Below are 23,529 nucleotides of genomic sequence, written 5' to 3'. Positions count from 1 at the left end.
TTCTCAATGGAGAAAAACTGAAAGCTTTTCTGCTAAGGTCAGGAACACAGCTGGGATGTCCATTATCACCACTGCTATTCAACATAGTACTAGAAATCCTAGCCTCAGCAATCAGAAAACAAAAGGAAATTAAAGGCATCCAAATAGGCAATGAAGAAGTCAAATTATCACTCTTCACAGATGATATGATACTATATGTGGAAAACCCAAAAGACTCCACTCCAAAACTGCTAGAACTTGTACAGGAATTCAGTAAAGTGTCAGGATATAAAATCAATGCACAGAAATCAGTTGCATTTCTCTACACCAACAACAAGACAGAAGAAAGAGAAATTAAGGAGTCCATCCCAATACAATTGCACCCAAAACTATAAGATACCAAGGAATAAACCTAACCAAAGAGACTAAGAATCTATACTCAGAAAACTATAAAGTACTCATGAAAGAAATTGAGGAAGACACAAAGAAATGGAAAAATGTTCCATGCTCCTGGATTGGAAGAATAAATATTGTGAAAATGTCTATGCTACCTAAAGCAATCTACACATTTAATGCAATTCCTATCAAAGTACCATCCATTTTTTTCAAAGAAATGGAACAAATAATCCTAAAATTTATATGGCACCAGAAAAGACCTCGAATAGCTAAAGCAATATTGAAAAAGAAAGCCAAAGTTGGTGGCATCACAATTCCGGACTTCAAGCTCTATTACAAAGCTGTCATCATCAAGACAGCCTGGTATGGCACAAAAACAGACACATAGATCAATGGAACAGAATAGAGAGCCCAGAAATAGACCCTCAACTCTATGGTCAACTCATCTTCGACAAAGCAGGAAAGAATGTCCAATGGAAAAGACAGCCTCTTCAATAAATGGTGTTGGGAAAATTGGACAGCCACATGCAGAAAAATGAAATTGGACCATTTCCTTACACCACACACGAAAATAGACTCAAAATGGATGAAGGATCTCAATGTGAGAAAGGAATCTATCAAAATCCTTGAGGAGAACACAGGCAGCAACCTCTTCGACCTCAGCCGCAGCAACATCTTCCTAGGAACATCGCCAAAGGCAATGGAGGCAAGGGCAAAAATGAACTATTGGGATCTTATCAAGATCAAAAGCTTTTGCACAGCAAAGGAAACAGTTAACAAAACCAAAAGACAACTGAGAGAATGGGAGAAGATATTTGTAAACGACATATCAGATAAAGGGCTAGGGTCCAAAATCTATAATGAATTTAGCAAACTCAACACCCAGAGAACAAATAATCCAATCAAGAAATGGGCAGAAGACATGAACAGACATTTCTGCCAACAGATGGCCAACAGACACATGAAAAAGTGCTCCATATCACTCGGCATCAGGGAAATACAAATCAAAACCACCATGAGATACCCCCTCACACCAGTCAGAATGGCTAAAATTAACAAGTCAGGAAATGACAGATGCTGGCGAGGATGCGGAGAAAGGGGAACCCTCTACACTGTTGGTGGGAATGCAGGCTGGTGCAACCACTCTGGAAAACAGCATGGAGGTTCCTCAAAATGTTGAAAATAGAGCTATCCTATGACCCAGCGATTGCACTGCTGGGTATTTACCCATAAAGATACAATCGTAGTAATCCAAAAGGGCACGTCACCCGAATGTTTATAATAGCAATGTCTACAATAGCCAAACTATGGAAGGAACCTAGATGTCCATCAACAGATGAATGGATAAAGAAGAAGTGGTATATATACACAATGGAATACTATGTAGCCATCAAAAGAAATGAAATCTTGCCATTTGCGATGACGTGGATGGAACTAGAGGGTATCATGCTTAGTGAAATAAGTCAGTTGGTGAACGACAACTATCATATGATCTCCCTGATATGGGGGAAAGGAGATGCAACATGGGGGGTTAAGTGGGTAGGAGAAGAGTAAATGAAACAAGATGGGATTGGGAGGGAGACAAACCATAAGTGACTCTCAATCTCATAAAACAAACTGAGGGTTGATGGGGCGAGGGTGGTTGAGAGAGGGTGGGTGGGGTTATGGACATTGGGGAGGGTATGTCTATGGTGAGTGCTGTGAAGTGTGTAAACCTGGTGATTCACAGACCTGTACCCCTGGGGATAAAAATATATGTTTATAAAAAATAAAATTAAAAAAAAAACTGTAATGGGACTCATTATTTTAAGTGAAATATATTGTATGCAATAAATTATATACTATAATAATATATAGTTGTATACTATACTATATACTATAATATGTATATACTTATATTTACATAAGTATATACATCATTATATGAATTTATGTATTATATATATTTATATAGTTTTTATATACCATAAATTATATCCTAAAATATTATATCTAGTATAGAAAGAGTTAAAAGCAGGATTAAATTAATTTTCTTGTAGTCACCACTTAGGTTAAGAAATAGAACATTATTATTTTTTGGGACACTCTATATACAACTATCCTCATCCTGTCCTTTTTACTCCTGCTCTGTAAAATAACAATTGGTCCGAATTTTGTCATAATCTTTCTTCTTTCTTTTCTGGATAGTATTAGCAAGCTCACCTGTATCTATTTAGATAAGTGGATCAATAGGTACTTCTGCCTCCTTTGAAAGTTATGCAAATGGATATATACTTGAAGTGCTTTTCTGTGGCTGGATTCTTTCAGACAGCTTTGTATTTTTCAGATGCAGAGACACTTTTGAACTGCACATCATTCATGTTCAGTGCCATAAAGCATTCTACTTTATATAGCAAAATGTATTCTATTACTAACAGTTATTTGGGCACATTGCATTTGTATTCAGAAGCCATTGCTAAACCCTTCAAATTGTCTACTGAATCTGCAAATCCTTATATGTTGTTTATATAGACAGTTTTTTTTAACAATTAATGGTAGTTTGATTTCTATTTTTGAATAATTTTCCATTTAATTTATTTTCCTTATAACAGTGACTAACTTGTCAGTATTTGTAATTTGTTTAATCCACATTTTCTAGAAAGTGGAGACTGAGGCAATAGTTATATGCTGGTTTTATTGAAGGGGAATGTAATCCTAAAAATGAAGGAAAAGAGAGAGGACACAGGAAAGGAGCGAAAAATAATTACAAAATAGTACACTACCTGGAGTGTCTGGGTGGCTCAGTCAGTTGAGAGACTAATTTGATTTCAGCTCAGGTCAGGAACTCAGGGTCCTGAGATCAGCCCTGCATAGGGCTCGGCTCTCAGCCAGGAGTCTGCTTGGGATACTCTCCCTCTCCCTTTCCCTCTGCCCTCCCCCATCATGATCGTACTTTCTCTTTCTCTCTCTCTCTAACATAAAATAAATAAATCTTTTTTTTAAAAAATATATGCTACCGGGATGGCTGGGTGGCTCAGTTGGTTGAACATCTGCCTTTGGCTTAGGTCATAATCCCAGCATTCTGGGATTGAGTCCCACCTGGGGCTCCTTGCTTAATGGGGACTCTGCTTCTCCCTCTGTCTGCCATTCCCCCTGAGTGTTTGCTCTCTCACTCTGACAAATAAATCGAATCTTTAAAAAATAATAAAAAAAAAGTATGCTATCTGCCTATTAATGTAATTAACGTTATTAAATTAACATTTTGAATTAAGTTAAAATTTTTGCTAGTAAAACAAAAAAGAAAACATCAAATTGCTTTGTCATATATGAAGTTTCTGAATATACTGTACATAATCATTGCATTTTACAGCAAGTACTTTGTCAGGAGAGAAGGGAGTAGCATTTATCTGCCATCTCTGAGTCTTCCTTTGTCAGATTGTCTCATAGGGCATTAACTCTTCTAAACTTCTAAGCCTTTTTTTAGAAGCTAGATTTTCTGTCCTGCACTCTGTGATTACATATGGCTCCAGATACAGCAGGAGAAACTAGAACTTCTGTGGATACAACCAGTTTGATCCTAGGTGTGAAATATCCCACAGCTTCTGTTGCAGTTGGCATGATAAACATCTAATCCTGGGATGGATAGTGGCAGCCAATGGAATTAAGAGACAGGAAGATGACAGTGACCCACTGAGCAAGTGGTGAAGGTGGGGAAATTACATGAGAAGGAGGTGGTGGGAAGAAGATGAGATCGAATGATTTCTGTGCAGAGTATAGTGAAATAGGAATTATGGTGATCCCAGATATCTTTTTATTTCCTCTGACCTGGGAAAGGGTTTGAACCCCTGCCATAGGTGTTTTGTTTTTGCTTTTCTTTAGGTCAAGGAAATTCCCATTTATTTTTATTTACTACTTGAAATCATGAATGTTAAATCATAATTAAAAAATCTATTTAAGGGACGCCTGGGTGGCTCAGTTGGTTAAACGACTGCCTTCGGCTCAGGTCATGATCCCAGCGTCCTGGAATCGAGTCCCATATCGGGTTCCTTGCTCGGCAGGGAACCTGCTTCTCCCTCTGTCTCTGCCTGTTTCTCTGCCTACTTGTTATCTCTCTCTCTCTGACAAATAAATAAATAAAATCTTAAAAAAAATCTATTTAAGTAGCTTTTCAAGTGGGAGGACCCCACTACTCAGGTGGACAGTGACCCCCCATGCACTTGAAGGGTGTGGGAACCAACAACATCCTGTACCAACTGACCATGGCACTGTGTCTGGGCTGGGGGTAGGGGGCACGTCTGCAGTCTCCAGAACCTTGGCTGGGCCTCCTTTCCCCAAAAGCAGTGAGACCAAGAAGCCTGCAGGACCTAAGCAAACATCAATAAATGTACCGGCTTCCTGGGGAACCCCAAAATTTAATTAAATAATTATGTTTTTCTCCTTCGAACAAATGAGATATGTTTGAAAGCGGTATCTTTTTTTTTCCCTGTAGATTAATGAATGTTATTTACTAATATTTTGTTTAGAATTTCGTAGCCTTTCCTTCATATCCTGCCAGCACTTTGACTGATTTAGTTGACTTTACTGATAGGGCCCAGATCATGATTCCTCAGGTGCTTGAGCTCTGAGTTTTCTTGCCTCTATTTGGGTTCGGACCAACTTAACTGCTCCTCTCAAGTTGATCTGAGCCATTCATATTCTGCGGCTTTTCTGTTTCCTATAGAGAATCATATCCCAACAGTTCCAGTGTGTTCTTTTATTTCTTTGTTCACATGATTTGTCCTTTTGACTGATTATAGATTAATGGAATTCACAGAATGTGCCACAAAAAGCAGGCACTTCATTTATTTAAATAAAAAAATAAATGTTTGATGTGAAAAGACGTATGAAAATAGATTTGAGCATAGTCAAAGGCTGATGAAAGAATTACGTAAGTATTTGACAGAAGCACTGATTTGGCCATTTCCTTAAAGGAATAGGGTGATGGTTTTTGTGTTAAGAGCAAGGATATAATTGTGGCTGAAGGTGTTGCTGATGGGGTAACTTTCAAGTTGGCAAAAGCTTATCATTAAGATTTGCAAGTATAGGGGCTCCTGGGTGGCTCAGTGGGTTAAAGCCTCTGCTTTCGGCTCTGGTTATGATCCCAGGGTCCTGGGATTGAGCCCCGCTTCAGGCTCTCTGCTCAGCGGGGAGCCTGCTTCCTCTCTCTCTCTACCTGTCTCTCTGCCTACTTGTGATCTCTGTCTGTAAAATAAATAAAATCTTTAAAAAAAAAAGAGTTGCAAGTATAAAAGGTGAAATTACCTGGTCCGTTTCCCATATTCTGTTACTATATACCTCTGTGCAATAGCCACAGTAGGTATGATAAAACATAAGTATCAGCACTGGGATAGTGGAGTGCACACCATGTTGAGTGGATTCATTTGGAAAGAAAGAAAACAAATCAGAGAGAAGGGGAATTCATATATGCTAAACAGTAAGAGCAAACCCTCTCGTGGACTTTCCATGCAAATATTTCATGAAAAAGGTGAGGCAAAGATGGGCTTGATTACACTTTTCTCTCACTCCTACTGAATCTTTTTCATTAAGCATAATGTATGTGTGTGTGTGTGTGCATGCACACATGCATGTGCATGTGCATGTGTGTGAATGATGTAAATTAGCAACTTTCTCAACAACCAAAATGATAATTCCAAAAATATTTGAAAAAAAATTCATTAGTATATTTAAACATCCAGGAGTTCAGCATATTGCCAAAATATGTTAGACATATTTACCTTTAGTTTAACTGATTGAATAAAGAAATTCTTAGAGAATACATGGCCATCATGCTTTGACTCTTTTTCTAAAAGGAAAAAAAAATAATAAAGAGAAAATATACTGTGGAAATGTTAATACATAAAATCACCAGTGAATAAAGAAGTCATCTGGCAAAAGCTGTAATTCCATAATTAAATGATAATGGAACAAGAAGAAGGAGGAGAAATATAAAGTCAGCTTTATCAGATTACATTAACAGAAATCTCCTAGGAAGATAAAAAAAATATTTTTAAAATCATACTGCAAATTATATTGAGCAGCTTTTCAGTGTCTCCTGTTTGATAGGTAAATCTCTTAAAATTCAATGAAATGCTTTATTTTATGGCAATTTCTTTTTTGTCTTCTATATTTGACGTTTAAATATAAGAATGTGGATTATTTATATTGTACTGACATCTGGTGGACCTTGGCCTTGATACAACTAGAAAAGAAGCAATGATTGGAAACATCCATCAGGGTCCATTGAACAAATCTATGGCAGCCTTCAAGTCATATAGTAAATCAAACAAGAGTGAGAATATTATTTTAGATTCTATCAACATCTCCTCACTTCATTTAAACGGAAAGATTGAACAGCTCTTGGCCATGCAATGAAGCTACTTTGATACTTGGCACTTCAGTAATGCCTATATTTTGTGATGTTATTTAGGAGATAATTATATATGAAGCCTGATGCCTTCTTATTTCTTGAATCCTCAGAATTTTCTATGATGGCATCTCTTCTGCTCTGGAAATATATATGTGGTACAGATACAGATATAGATAAATAAAATATGTATCCTTATATACATATATGCATGCGACTATATGCATTTGTAATACATAATAGATATTATAGATATACAGGTATTACATGTATATTATAGATAGGTATATACCTATAGTATATATAATAGAACTTTTGCCCAAGTACTTGAATACAATTCAAGGGTCTGGGAAATAAGCTTCAAAATGAGCTGCTTTCAATCTAATTTGGTGTTCAGTTGACAAAATTTAGCCTGGATTTGTGGGCTCTATCCCCTTTGAAATAGTGTAAAATGCAACCTGATAGAATAGGAAAATTAAGGTAAAAGAATATTTCTTAGATAATGAAAAACTACATGAGAAAATTACTTCGCGGAAGATAAAAATTTTCACCCTATTTTACTTTTAGTCAGACTCCTGGGACCTGCCTTGCATATCCATTAGAGCTAGAAGGAGACTAAATCAGGGAAATTCATCCCAAAAGCAGTTATATTTAAGAAAGCCTTTTATTATTTTATGCTGTTTCATCCCAAAGGATTCTTTTGGTGTTTATAAGTCATACAGGAAGAAAAGAGCATATTTTTTCACATGGTAATGAAGAGTAAATTTCTAAGCATGTTACATGCTATTTCAATGCCATTAGTATTCCATTATAATTAAATTACTGTCCAAGATAGTATTGTCAATATATGAAAAACCTGTCTGTGCATTTATTCTGACTCTTGACTCACTGGTCCCATCCTCTCTGTTTATATGGTATGGAGCTAATAACCTACCATACATTATCCTCCTGAACACTCATAGGTATTCAAGACAAGAGCATAATTGTGATTAACTCCATACCTGAAAATACAAAATTACTGAATGAAAAAATTGTTTAGTACAATATATATCACAAGACTGCAAAGTTAATATATATTATAATATCTTTTAATCGTAAGAATTCCAAATAATTTTGAAGATGAAATTTCTGGTTACTTACCTAGCAAGTCTTTAACAGAATTCAGATATAATTCACAGTGATGAGAAAAAGGAAATCAATAGTTCCATGTTCACAGGAGATTGCTAGGGGAAATAGTTAATTCAGTTGAGTGAACATTACTTAATTGCTGATTCAGCCAATGAAATCATCCCTGTAAAGTATTACAAACTTAAGCACTTATATATATGCATATATACATTAATACATAAGCTATATATGAATATCAATATAGGATAGCTCATACATAAAACCTACATTTGGAAATTGCTTGGTTAATTTCATTAATGGAAAAAGCTACTTTGGGCTAAATACTGGAATTTGAGAAAATAGGTTGATTGCATTATCAGGAAGTTGCAAATTTGTTCCATCATTATACTTTTTGTAATTACAACTTTTTGTAACTACAACTTAATATACAGATATAAACTCTAAGTTTTCTTTTATTTCATAGAATCAGTTCAAAACTATAGTGCTATTTATCTTTATTGAAATGGCCATTTTATTGTTTTATTGCTTTCCCTTCTAATGCTTCTAGATATAATTGTAACAGTTCTCTTTTCATTTATATTATTCAATTTTTATGAAAAAAATCCTATTATTATATTGCTTTTTATGCTCAAATATAAACTACTGAGACATTATGAGCAATGTTGGTTTTAGGAAAATAGAATCTAGTGAATACTTTTCAAAAGCCCTTCCACGGCACTGAACAGGTGTTAGTGATAGATAAAAGACACTCATAGCCATAACCTTTTAGCTATTCTTAAACAAATAAGCACACAAACAACAACAACAAAAAAATGCAAACTATGCATACATGTGAATTCTTTTGTCAGATTGTTGTGGTCGTTAAGACTGAAAGCACAAGTTCACACTAGTATATATGAAGAAGAAAAATTATCATTTATTCCTACATTAAGATTTTACTTAGTGGAAAAATGAGGGATAGCTATATTGTTGTCCCTCTGAATACTCATATAATTTAATCAAGTTACACTAGGTGGTTGCACTAGGTTAGACCATCCATTTTAACTGACATCAATGACTATTCTCACAAGCTATCTAAATCTATGTAAATTAGACAGTCTTTTTTATGAAGGGCTATATATTGCTGAAAGAAATATTTTTTTTCAGAAGCTCATAGCACATTGTCTCACCTTACATTTGGAAAAATGAAACTTAGTAAAATTAATTATCATATGACGTACAGATAGTGCTAGAGTGTCTTCAAGAGCATGTTGGGATATCTTGAATGTTCTTACTATAGTTACCTTCATATCACTAATTGACTCTTAATCATGCATATCTGGGGCAAGTTTCATCGTCATTACATGAAATTCATTTAAAAATGGGGCAAATTAGGGCGCCTGGGTGGCTCAGTGGGTTAAGCCGCTGCCTTTGGCTCAGGTCATGATCTGAGGGTCCTGGGATCGAGTCCCGCATCGGGCTCTCTGCTCAGCAGGGAGCCTGCTTCCCTCTCTCTCTCTCTCTGCCTGCCTCTCTGCCTACTTGTGATCTCTGTCAAATAAATAAATAAAATCTTTAAAAAAAAATGGGGCAAATTGAACAATGAACAAGCACTGTAGCAAAATAAACAAGCACATGACAGTAATTATAGATTGCTTCTGGTTTCACTAAGAATTCAAGGAATTGTATATCCCTGTCATTTTTTGAAGGGTTAATAGATTAGAGATGTATCCTACCTTTACTGGCAGAAGCAGATTAAGACAGAGTACCAGAAGGAGGCTTGTCAAATTACAATTTGAAAGCTCAAATTGTAATCACTAGCTTTTGGCCATATTCTAATCAAAGTGGCATAAATTAAGCCTGTGTGAAAATTGGAAATGTAAAGAATATAGTATTTATCAGATAATTGCCAAGCTTTCTCTCAATCATGCTTTTTTGGTAGCATGCACAATATTAGACATTAATACTAATAAATCCTCAGGAAAAAAAGTAAAATTCCCAAACTGCATCTAATATAGTATTAGGCCATCATAACTAGAGCATGTTGTCTTAGTACCATCACCCAGTGAACTTTCTAGGTAGCTATTAGCCACAACTGATGAATAAACCAGATAAACTAGGTTGCAAGGTTATGTTGTTCAGTGTGAATTATCCAGGTTTGCTCCACTAACAAAGATGTATTTCCCCTCTATCACTTAGCTAGGTCCTGTTTCCTAAAAGAAAATATATATGAAATAATCACTCTTTCATTCCTATTTATAGGCAACACAAATATGGCATCTAAACTGCCATCACTTGGTCTTTATATATTCATATTACCCACTTCATGTTGGTGCATGATCTAGATTTTTTTAAACAATGATCTTAAATCCATTCTAATGAGGATAGCTAGCTGCCTGAGGTGTTGAGGTAGAAGAATGCAATGAAAGGATCAAGACTATCTGTAAAATCCATTTTTAAGCCTTGCAGCTGTGTTTATGTGAATGTCTGATCACTGAGATTGGACATTGAAATAAGTGACTATGATGAAGCAATTTAAAACCAAGATCAGATATTCAAATCAAACCATTTGCATTTATTTTTTAGGTCATACAGATAAAGATGTTTTCCACCATAGGCAAGGTAAAACATACACTTCCACTTTTCTAAACATTTAAATCTAGTGCAAGGCATTGCCTTAGTGACAGGAGTAGGAAAGAATATTAAAAATAACCCTGGGTTCATTAACATAACTTATCAGAAACTTGGTTTTCTCCTTGCTAAATAAAAATAAAACTATTTCTTGACCTACGTCCCAGGTTTTGCTAATAAATTGGTAATGATATTAGTTATCTATTATTATATAATAAGTTAATACACACTTAGTGAGTTAAAGCAACACACACCTATATTATCTCACAGTTTCCTTGGGTCAGAAATACAGACATGATTAAGATGGGTCCTCTGCTTCAGGGTCTTTTACAATCAAAGCGTCATTTAGGGCTGAGATCTCATCTGAAGATACAAGTGGGGAAGGATCCTCATCCAAACTGTGGTTGTAGGTTGTGGTTGTTGCTAGGCTTCAAATTTCTTGAAGGTTGTTGGCCTAGGGCCTCATTTCCTTGCCACTTTTGACTGGAAACAACCCTCTTTCTTGACAGATAGCCTCTCCATGTGGCAGCTCACTTCATTGAAGCCAGTAGGGGAGAGCAAGACAGAATTTACAACTCTTGTAGCTTAATCCCAAAAGTAACATTCCATCAACTTTGCTATAACATATCACTTAGAAGTAAGTTTCTAGGCAAGCCAACACAGGAGACTGGGATCACTGGGGCTGCCTTAAAGTCCATCCAATACAGAGATCTAGGTAAAAGTACTGTGTAAGCTTTTAGAGACTCAAAATATAAACATTTGAAACTGTATTTCTGAGTAAAATTTTCTTTACTCGAGCATATGTTTTGTAGGAAAAAGCTCTAAATATCCAAATCTCTTAATATTTTGACTAATGAAGTTACTTTTCATATTGTGGACATATTAACTTTTATAACAAAAAATGAAATACCTGCATTTTATAGCATAATAGTTCAATGTATTTGCTTTGGTGTCAGACAAATATGGGTTGAAACTTTGACTCTATCACTTCCTAAATGTGTGGTCTCCAGCAATTTACTAAACTCTGAGTCTCAGCCTCCTCATCTGCAATATTTTACTATGAATATTTTTCATAAATAAGACTTGTTAAGCACTGAGAACTATTTAAAAATGTTTTTATTATATTTTAATAGTAGTGGTATTATCATTAGTGTTAATACTGCTGCTATTACATCATATAACATCATATATCATATAACATCATTAGTATTAATACTGTATATGCTTGTCACCATGGATAGATTTGTGATGGGGGGAGGGGTGGAGAAAGAAATTATTTGCATTTTCTCCACTTCTGAACCTTGATTCTCTTTCTGTTTTCATGTTTAATGACACATTCACCTTTAATATGAAGGTGAATAATTATAGCACACATTTCATATTTTTGAAATTTGAACTGGTAATGAATATAGAAGTAATGCTTTCTATTAGCATTACCCATAACAGGCCATTTAGCCAGAACTGCCAACTTAGAGTGGACTAGAATGAGCTCATCTGCTCTCGGCCAACCTATGCCATCCTTCAAGGCTGAATTAAGCCAGACCTCAATCTTTAGATATTCATGAACAGTCCAACCCTCAGTGACCTTTCTTTATGAATTTTAAATGTACTCATAGCCTGTTCTATAGATTTTAATATCTAAATAGGTAATATATCTTTCTTCTACAGATAAAGGGCAAATTCTTTGAAAGTATATCCATGCCTGTTTTACGTTTATAATTTTCAACACTGCTTAACACAATGATAATAAAATTGTGTAATATATAGATACTTATTGACTATACCACTGAAATATCTAAATGTAGCAAGTAATTAAAATCAAAACAAAATCCAAACTTGGCTTAAATATTATTGGGAATTGATTGAGATATCTATCTGGAAAGTCCAGAGGTTGGACAGGCTTCAGGGTTCATTGGTTCAGAATGCTCATGTTATCAAGGACTCAGTTTTACCTTTCCAGGATTTCTAGCAAGAATTCTAAAGTATACCTTGACATTGGTGTGGAAAGGAGTGTGTGTATGTGTGTGTATGTGTGTGTGTGTGTGTGTGTGTGTGTGTGTGAGAGAGAGAGAGAGAAAGAGATTTAATTCAAGCTAGTTTTTTCCCCCCCTTGGAGCTAGCATTAAAATCTAAGCTTACCACTGTCAATAGACTGTTCTGCAATGATGGAAATGTTCTATATATCTGTGATGCTTAGTGTGACAACTACTAACCATATGTGGCTATCAAGCATGTGAAATGTGCCTAATGTCTTTTATTTTTATTCAATTTTAGTCAATTTAAATTTAATAGCTACATGTAGCTAGTGGCTACTACATTCATAGCACAGGTCTAAAGCATGTAGACTACTTGGAGAAGGAAAACATTAAAAAAATCAGAAACTATTTAGGAAGAACTATAAGGAAAATGGATCATGGCTAAACAAACAATAACATTCCATAAATTTACTGAAATTGGATTGTTTCAAACAACTCAAAAATTAATTCATGATCAGTTGGTAAGAACTGAGAAACTAATCACCCTGTAGTCTCAATATTCTGTAGCTAATGCTTTCAAAAATAGATTATAGGCATATACAAATCATTTCTATTTCCACATAAAAACCTGTCTTACTACCTTATCCAGTCAAATGTAAATTAACCAAAACATGGGATAGTTAACCTCTGTCACAGTAGTTAAGTAATTCTGGCATAGTAAAATACAGAAAATGTTATTAATTATTTGGTAAGTTTAAGAAATGAAATCAGGTTCCCACATGTCAGCTATCTGGATTCATCTGTGTTCATCAAATGAACTTGATAAATGTGAAATTGTCCTTTTGCTTTGTACTGTATTTGAAAAGCCCTGGTAATTACATGCTTCTTGAGGAGAAAAACTGTTTTGGTTTGTGTGCATATGTTCAATTTTCGTGCTGAATTTATTATAAAAATAAGTGAGGTATAAATTTGCCTCGGTGATAGTGGCTGTGAAAGGTAACTCTGAATTATTTGGCTTAGAACTATTAATGATTAAAAATGTCATCCTTAATGTTGCATTAATGTAGTATTTAAATTGAACTCTTTATAAAATTTAATCATGGCATCATGTGGATTGGCAAGTTCAGGTGCAAAGGGTCACTTGGAATTTAAACAGATCTGCATCTAACAGGTTGAACAATGCTTTTCCAGTGTATGTTGAATTTCTCTTTTAATCTCCAAATTGACACATATTTTGCTAAAAAAATGAGCTTGAATCTCTTGTGGAAATAAGCACTGTTTTTGTTCTACATTTTATAATAACAATTAGGCATACGTTGGAAGAAGACGATGACATATAACCTTACTCTGGTTTTCCTAGAAGCTCTAGGTGCAGCTTCCACCTCAACACTCAGCTTCTTGCACCCCAAAGATAATTTCACAATAGGGTTTTACTCTCTAGATATGATCAGACATACAAGTTGATAACATAACATAACAATGAGCATACTTTGTTGAGCTGAATCAACAAACACATTTTCTGGTTTTATGAGATTGAAAAGATTTCAAAGTCAAGATTGCATCTGTTCCAGATAAATTCTACCAACCAGATTCCTACAAACAAAATAATAATAGCTAGTGCAAGATCTGACTTAGATTTGCTCCTTAGGTCCATTCCTTGAAAATCAATTTTGAAAATGCATTAAAGACAAAGGATATCATAATGACAGTCTTCTGGCATATTGGAGGTAGGCAGTAGGTGTTTATTTAAAAAGTAATTTTATTTCATTAAGGGTTCAAGCATCTTCTACTCCTCTATTAGGGTTATCTTTAGTAGCTCTTTGTATTATTAAATAGCTCATACTTTACTAAGATTTGATTACTTTCATTAGTGTACTTATCACTATGGAGAATAAAAGGAAGTAAAAGCCAGGGTCCCTGACCCCTAGTTGCTTATTGTATTATTGATGAGGCAAGACAGTCATTTATGTATTAAAAAAATATTTTCTTTACCCTTTTAAAAGAATCTCTGTTTTTTAATCTTATTCAGTGGGAGATGTGAAAAGACCAGTCTCAGAATTCCACAGCTAAATTCTCAAATTGAATATATACTAGTCTCTATAAGTATGAAAGGACTACATAAAAAATACCACTGTTAGATTAGCAGGGTTACAAATACTTTAAGAATTCCTAAAGAGAAGAGGACATTGAGATGTAGAATAATATGGAAAATCTCAAGATTTATGAAATTTTTGAATAGAAGAAAGGTCAGAGTTCTTATACCAAACCCTTATTATTTTTCAGGTGAAAAAAAACTGAAATTCAGACTAAATAATACTGCTCCAAATCACTGAATGAGTCAAAGTAGCTCCACAACCAACAAGACAGCCACATCCCTGTCACCTAACCCAATATTCATTTTAGCATACTAGACTGCCTCAGTGGCAGAATTGATTTTTTTAACCAGGCCTAGAAAAAATATGATTGATTTTGGGGCGCCTGGGTGGCTCAGTGGGTTAAGCCACTGCCTTCGGCTCAGGTCATGATCTCAGGGTCCTGGGATCGAGCCCCACATCGGGCTCTCTGCTCAGCCAGGAGCCTGCTTTCCCCTCTCTCTCTGCCTGCCTCTCTGCCTACTTGTGATCTCTCTCTCTGTGTCACATAAAAAAAATTAAATTAAATTAAAAAAAAATATGATTGATTTTTGAATTATCATGTGCCAAACTTAATAAGGAGTCAGACTTATTCAGATGTGAATCCGTTTCCTCTGCCATTGTATTTAAAATGACCTCTGTAGGAGAACATAAGCAGTAACCTCTTCGATATCGGCCACAGCAACTTCTTTCAAGATATGTTTCCAAAGGCAAAGGAAACAAAAGTGAACAAGCATTTTTGGGACTTCATCAAGATCAAAAGCTTCTGCACAGCAAAAGAAACAGTCAACAAAGAGGCAACCCACGGAATGGGAGAAGATATTTGCAAATGACAGTACAGACAAAAGGCTGATATCCAGGGTCTATAAAGAACTTCTCAAACTCAATACACACAAAACAGACAGTCATATAAAAAGATGGGCAGAAGACATGAACAAACACTTCTCCAATGAAGACATACAAATGGCTACCAGACACATGAAAAAATGTTCATCATCACTAGCCATCAGGGAGATTCAAATCAAAACCACATTGAGATACCACCTTACACCAGTTAGAATAGCCCAAATTAACAAGACAGTAAACAACATGTGTTGGAGAAGATGTGGAGAAAGGGGAACCCTCTTACACTGTTGGTGGGAATGCAAGTTGGTACAGCCAATTTGGAGAACAGTGTGGAGATTCCTTAAGAAATTAAAAATAGAGCTTCCCTATGACCCTGCAATTGCACTACTGGGTATTTACCCCAAAGATACAGATGTAGTGAAAAGAAGGGCCATCTGTACCCCAATGTTTATAGCAGCAATGGCCACGGTCGCCAAACTGTGGAAAGAAACAAGATGCCCTTCAATGGATAAATGGATAAGGAAGATGTGGTCCATATACACTTTGAAGTATTATGCCTCCATCAGAAAGGATGAATACCCAACTTGTGAATCAACATGGATGGGACTGTAAGAGATTATTCTGAGTGAAATAAGTCAAGCAGAGAGAGTCAATTATCATATGGTTTCACTTATTTGTAGAGCATAAGAAATAACATGGAGGATATGGGGAGATGGAGAGGAGAAGGGAGTTGGGGGAAATTGGAAGGGGAGATGAACCATGAGAGACTGTGGACTCTGAAAAACAATCTGAGGGTTTTGAAGGGGCAAGGGGTGGGAAGTTGGGTAAGCCTGGTGGTGGGTGTTATGATGGGCACGTATTGCATGGAGCACTGGGTGTGGTGCATAAACAATGAATTCTGGTACACTGAAAAGAAATTAAAAAAAAAAAAACTTAAAAATGATCTCTGTAAACTTAACAAACTACATTGTAACTTCGATGTCACTTTGTGATCAATGGTACTCTTATTTGTAGCAGAATTCTGGTGGGTTAGCTAAAGCATGGAATGCAACCAAATGTATAGTCTTGAACCCATGCCCTTTCACTGTTTTAACATCATGCTCTAGCCAATTGTAAGCTCATTGAAGCAGGGGCTTGTGTCACTTGCCCTCTTCATCTCTAAATTAGGCACAGTGCTGACATATATTAAGTGCTTACTAAATATGGGTTAAATGTATTTTAATGAATCCTGTACCTCATCACCATAGTGATTTCAAATTAATTGCTTTGCCTGTGTTCTATTTTCTTTGATATTCAGTGTCACCAGCTTGGATGTATCCTAAAGTCAGTGTTCAGAATAAATGTCTCCTAGAATTTGTCTTGGGTGGAATGAAGTCTTAACCCACCATTGCTGAGATTAAAAGTATAACCACTTAGCTTTTATTACAAATGAAAAATCTGAGTCAAAGTGATTATTTGAATTTATAGAAATTAAACATATTTGGAGATAAAAGAGCGTGCCAGGATTATGCTGCTGTCATGGGCCTTCTGATTTCTGCATAAGCTACTTGGACAAACGTGCTGCAATGTAAAACTTGACCCATTCCCCGGAGAAAAATCTTCAAAAAATGCTTATTAATTAGCTGAATGAAAATATAGTATGATATTATTTATCATGATAATTTAAACATTTCTCAGAGCAAATATATTGCAAAAATAGGTTTTGTTACTTCTCACTTCCCATCTTTTTTTCTTCTCATTTTTTTGTAACCACCAAATCTTGAAAATTGACTACCCCTTTGTAAGCTTTTGAAAGTATATATAGCTTTCAGTTAAATCAATGATTCCTTCTCCATTAAGCCTTTCTCACTCATCACAGCTGAAGTTTTTTCTCTCCCTCCTTATATTCTATGAAACATACTGGCTTATTTCACATGTTTACCTTATTACTATGACTCTAAGTCATTAGTTACTTTTTTTTTTAAGATTTTTTATTTCTTTATTTGACAGAAAGAGAGAACACAAGTAAGCAGAGAGGCAGGCAGAGAGAGAGCGGGAAGCAGGCTCCCTGCTGAGCAGAGAGCCTGATGCAGGGCTTGATCCCAGGACCCCAAGACCATGACCTGAGTCAAAGACAAAGGCTTAACCCACTGAGCCACTCAGGTGCCCCCATTAGTTACTTTTTAAAAGTTTGTATATTGCAAATTTCCCTCACAAACCTATGGGGCAGTTACTCCAATTTCTGCTAAAGTCTAAGACAAGTGAAGTTATTATTGATTATAGCTAGCATTAAAATGTTTAGACATGAAATATTATTACATAGAATTGTATTTTTATGCATATAATTTTGAGAAGTTTTTTTGTATTTATTTTATAGGACTCAAATAAGATAATGTAAGAGAATGAAAAGTAGACTGAGAGTGAAAAAACCTAGATTCTAATCTTTAATTATACCTGTGGCTTTGAACATTGGTTGAACAACTGCTTTTATCTGAGAACACCCAGAAGAAAGACAGTAGTGGGGACAAGTAGAAGTTATCATACCATGACAGAATAAATAAGGGACACTTTACCTAAGAGGACCAGAAGAAGATACCGAACTAAGTCCTGAAGAGCAGATAGAAATAAACCAGGGGAGTAATGTGAGGCCAAAACATTTTAGCAAAAGGTATATGTGTTAACAAAGTCTTGGAGACATGAAAAACAAGGAAATACTGCAGAGAACTGCATATATTTGCATAACCAGATTGGGGTAGAGGTTGTGGTAGAGAAAGGGGGTACAATAAGATGAATCCGAGATGGTTCACAGTACACATGAAATTTAGTATACTTTTATATGCTATGAGGAACAATTAAATAATTTATTAAATTGTTTAAATAGTCTATTCTAAAGTCCATTTAAACTGTTCTAATACTAATACCAATATAGATCCATAAATATAGGGAAGATGCATTTGAATGTGATTTGGAAATATAAAGGAGCAGGTAGCTTCAAGATTCTTTGCAGAACTGGGAAGGGAACACCTGCATGCTTAGTGCATCTGTTATTCCTCCACCTTGATCTTCCTTTGCAGGATCATTTTTGCTTTGGGGAATTTCTCTCTTATTCTGAATGGGAGATAATACCCAATTGGGAAGACCATAAGCTCATGAAACCCTCTGGATCTCTTTTCTCACTTGTGAGGTTGTGAGTCTAGATTAGATTTCAAATGCCTGTGAAGACTTTGATTTATAGTTATTTTATTCCTTGGACTATATGTTAAGAAAAATACTGTGCTGATCACATTTGTAACTCATTTTACTCTCAGTGGTTGGCAGTGATTACTCAATTGCTTCTTTGTTGGAGTGTGATAATCTTCTTATAACATACTTCCTAGAATCCTATCATGAAGAATATCAAGGATATTTGGTAAAACATACAATATAATTTTGACTTCTAATCTTATGCTATCCTATTTGATTTCCAGGTAACTTAAAAGGAGCTCTTCTGAGGGCACAAGAATGAGTAATAATGGAATCATATTCCAAATTAGATTATATTGTCTCTGATATTTAATTTATATTTCTCACAATGCCTAGTATAATAATGGGCTCTTGATATCATTTTCCTTGAATATTTCACTGAATTTCTGATACGTTCCTGTTGACTTGACAAGGCTATTAAGGCTCCACAACAACTCTAGATGGCAGTAATACTCCTATTTTATAGGAGAATAAAGTAAGTCTTAGAGACACTCAAAGGATAAAAGTAACTGCTGAATCAAAGCCTAGAAAGAATTATACCTTAAATAGGAGACACATTTACGTAACTTACCTAAAATCAGAATAACTAACCATGGGACTCTCAGGGTAGCTCCAAGGTGCTAGCAACACAGGCTAGTTATACTTTATTATCCCACTATTCTCTAGGACATTGTTTTTCTCTGCATGGTCAAAGATGAGTCATCATCACATCCACCAAGTCCAAAATCAAACTAGTAGGGAAGAGGAAAGGGAAAGCAGAGGGTATATCCTCTTCCTTTAAGAAAACCATGAAACAGTTGTAGATCTTGCTTCTATGTACCCCACTGGCTAGGACTTAGCCACAAAGCTATTCCTCAGTATGAAGAAGTTTAGAAAATGTCATCTTAACCTGACAGTAGGAGAGATTAGATATTTGATGTTAACAGGCAGTCTGAGCTATGAATTTGTGGGACAAAGATTTAAGTTTCCACCTGACTGTAATGCCTATGCCCTAAATGAGGGTCTAGCAAACTATGGCTCATGGACCAAATCTGTCCAGCCTTTTGTTTATATAAATAAAATTGTTTTGGAATTTAGACATACCTATTCACTTATGTATTATCTAGAGCTGGTTTTTCTTTATATAGTCATGGTTGAGTAGTTGCTACAGAGACTCTGGTCCACTAAGCCCAAGTATGTACTATAAGGTCATTTATAGGAAAAAAAATCCCATCCTGTTTTACTAGGCTAACAAACTGTGTTTGTTTCCTTCAGCCCACCACTTTCACACATATCTAGTCTCCATCCTTTTACTGTACCATGCCTGAGGTAAAAGAGCTTCTAACCCTTGTAGACTCCATTTTCATACTTTCTTATTTCTAGTTTCTGATAGGCTCTGGCTAGAGGAATAGGCTGACAATATCAGAGTGCTGAAGAGAGATGTGGAGCTACTTTTCCTCCCCACACCCACCAAGCAGAATGTGCTATGGCACATTCTAAATTCTAATTCTAAAAGTAGTTGTGTTTGACTACAATAACAGCTCAGATTAAGTAGCTCCTCGTCCATGTCTCCAGTTCTTCTAAGGCTCCAGTAACATTATTATTCTTCCCTTCTTCTTTAGGCCTGGGGTTATAATGCATTCCCATTGTTGCTAAACCTTGATGCCTCACATATTGGCTTCCTTCCATGGTTTTTCTTTAAAATCCGGTTTCTTCCTTTTGGATCCCGAATGACACAGTCATGACTCCTCAGAGCCTGATAGTTCTTGCAAGTCTTTGAGTATGATATACTTTATTGAATAAAAATTATAATGAAAATAAGTAGAGCAGGGAAACCAGAGATATTCGAAGGAAAACTGTCAAGCTATCATGGATTAGGTAATTTTGCCCAGTCTAATTGCTTGAGTCCATAAAAATGGAAGGAGGAGGTAGAAGATTAGGTCAGAGAGATGCAACAGTGAAAATACGTTTTGGATTGTGAGAGGGGTTCAAACTACCATTGCTGGCTCTCAATATGAAGGAAGGGAAGGAACCATGTGCAGAGGAATGTGGTAACCTCTAAAAGTTATGAAAAACAGCAAGGAAATAGGGATCTCAGTTCTACAACTGCAAGGACTAGAATTCTATCAGCTACGTGAATGGACAAGAAATGGATTCTATCCTGGAGCCTGCAGAAGGAATGAACATGCTGATATCTAGATTTTAGCCTGATCAATGCTAGACTTCTGAACTAAGGAGCTGTAAAATAATAAATATATGGTATTTTAAATTGTTAGCTTTCTGGTAATTTGTTACATGTTATAACAATAGAAAAATAATATGGAATGGATTCCTTTAAATGGAAACCACGATTGTGAAATTGCACATAAAGAAAAAAGAACCATCAATTTATGAACTATTTATTCCTCATGTGAGGCTGAAAAAAAATACTTCTGATAGCAGATGATATAGGCATTTAGTATAAGTTCAAATCCAAGTGTTATTAAAATGTCCATACTTATGAAGAGCTACTATAGAACACCAGGGTCTGGATGGTGTGATGGACAAGGGAAAGACAAACAATATAATCAGTGGGTTGGTGGGAGGTAGAGGGTAGAATTAATGCAAAATTAGGGCAAAGGGAAATTAATGCTTAATGATGAATGAAAACAAGTAATTTAAAAGGGAGGTTTTTAAAAGAATAAAGGAATAGAAGATAAAAAGGAATAATGAATAAAGAAAGGAAAGAAGAATAAAAGGTGGAAATAAAGTGAAAAGATAAAAGACCAATAGTGGAATAAGCATAACTGATAAAGGAAAATCTTTTGTGAGAACCCACCTATGAAACAACCCTTAATTCCAACGTTCCTTATCTAATAATTTCCATGAAGAGTCTGTATAATCTTTCTCTCCTAAACCTAATCCTTTATCAGAAATACAAGAAGCCAGCTATACTTGACTCCATATCCTTTCATTCTGGCTCAGCCTTTGGGTCTACATTCCTTTTTCTTCTCATTTTTTTTTAATTAAATTAAATTAAATTTCTTTTTCAGTGTTCCAAAATTTATTGTTTATACACCGCATCAAGTGCTCCATGCAATACTACTTCCTCCTTGGTTCCTCTTCTCCAAATTACCATTTTACACAAACGTTTCTTTTGGAGGATTTAAGCTTTTCTTTTATTGCATCACTTCATCTTGTGGCTCCTTCTTACTTAGATGTTTTTGTAATGGAGAGATTTGCTTTCTTGATGACAATAATCAAACTTGTATCAGGCATGAAACCAAGAGTACCAGGCAAGTTGAATTTGAAAGTAAAATCCAGAGATGAGGCAAATTGGGGTCACATGAAATATCAATTCTCTGTATGAAAAAATGATTGCAGTTTGCTTCATTTCTTGGATTCTTACTCGTGAAGCAATAAAAGACTAATGCAGTACCTTTTTGGGGGAAAAAAGGTAACAGCAGCTCATTTCAGTCTAAAGAGGAAAAGCTAAGTGTATTAATATTGGAACTGAGTTATGTGGTAAAGTATTAGTGATTGGGCAATATTTTCACTTGGAAATAAGTTCAAATTGAGTATTCTTATTTAACAGATATTGTGAGACTGATAGCCTCTAAATAAAGAATCTAATAAGTAAACCTTATCCTCGTTATCACTTCCTGCATGTGCTAGCAATTTAGAAAAGTATGCATAATTTGAGCATATCCCATTTAAACAGCTATTTGCATATTATGAATACTATAGCAATAGGTGATCCATTTCCCACTCCAGGTCATGGTCAAGTTTCCTTGGAATTAGACAACATTTATTTGATGAGATCTTCATTTTTATGCTGACAGTTTCTTTGGACCTCTACTTAATTGCATGTATATTTTGTATGTGTGAATCAAACACATTTGATTAAGTCTCTTGGGAAATTGCCTTTTTAAAGCCTTAAAAAAAATAATTCAGTATGAACCAGACTTGCATATTTCCCTTTTTTATTGTTGTAAAGCATATATGATTTTAAAACCCATTTTAACCATTTTTAGGTATATAGTTTAGTGGCATTAAGTATATTGATGTTATGGTTTAGCCATTCCCACCATCCATCTCCAAAACTTGTTTTAATCTTCCCAAACTGAAACTCTATACTCATCAGATATTAACTCCCCATTTTCCAATCCCTGTAGCTCCGGGTGACTTTCTATTTCCTGTTTTTACAAATTTGAACAACTCATACAAGTGGAACCATACTATATATCTATATGTGTGTGTGTGTGTGTGTCTGGCTTATTTCACTTAGTATAATGTCTTCAATATTCATTCATGTTGAGCCATGTATAAGGTTTTCTTTTTTAAGCTTGAATAATATTACATTGTATGTATGTGTATGTGTGTGTGTGTATATATATCCATATATATGCATATATATGTATATATGTGTATGTGTATATACATATATATATATGTATATATAGAGTTGCATATGTATATATGTGTGTGTGAATACACACATGCACATACACTATGTTTTGTTTCGTGCTTATCTCTTGATGGACATTTGGATTGTTTCCACATTTTGACTATTGTCAATATTGCCCCATGAACATGGATATGCAAATATTTGTTAAAATTCTTGAGGCACCTCGGTGGCTCAGTGGGTTGGGCCTCTGCCTTTGGCTTGGGTCATGATCTCGGGATCCTGGGATTGAGCCCCGTGTCGGGCTCTTTGCTCAGTGGGGAGCCTGCTTCCCGCCCCCCTGAGCCTGCCTCTCTGCCTACTTGTGATCTCTCTCTGTCAAATAAATAAATGAAGTCTGTAAAAAAAAATTCTTGCTTTCAATTATTTTAGGTATAAAAGTAGAATTGGATCATATGATAATTCTGTGTCTTATTTTTTGAGGAACTATCATAC

At 35.4% G+C, this 23,529-nt stretch overlaps 1 long non-coding RNA gene across 2 annotated transcripts; it reads right to left on the bottom strand.

Moving 5' to 3' along the window:
* Positions 1-10,572: 10,572 nt before the first annotated feature.
* Positions 10,573-20,107, bottom strand: LOC125109614 (uncharacterized). 2 transcript variants are annotated; one of them, XR_007130315.1, is made up of 3 exons: positions 19,755-20,107; positions 19,243-19,402; positions 10,573-11,028 (listed from the first exon to the last, which is right to left on the bottom strand). It is a non-coding gene; the product is annotated as an uncharacterized LOC125109614 (long non-coding RNA). The 2 variants fall into 2 exon arrangements; XR_007130327.1 differs by having other exon boundaries at positions 19,997-20,107.
* Positions 20,108-23,529: the final 3,422 nt, after the last annotated feature.

Source organism: Lutra lutra, chromosome 1 (assembly GCF_902655055.1).
Source record: "Lutra lutra chromosome 1, mLutLut1.2, whole genome shotgun sequence".
Taxonomy (NCBI): Eukaryota; Metazoa; Chordata; class Mammalia; order Carnivora; family Mustelidae; genus Lutra; species Lutra lutra.
This window is presented reverse-complemented; position numbering and strand designations above follow the sequence as displayed.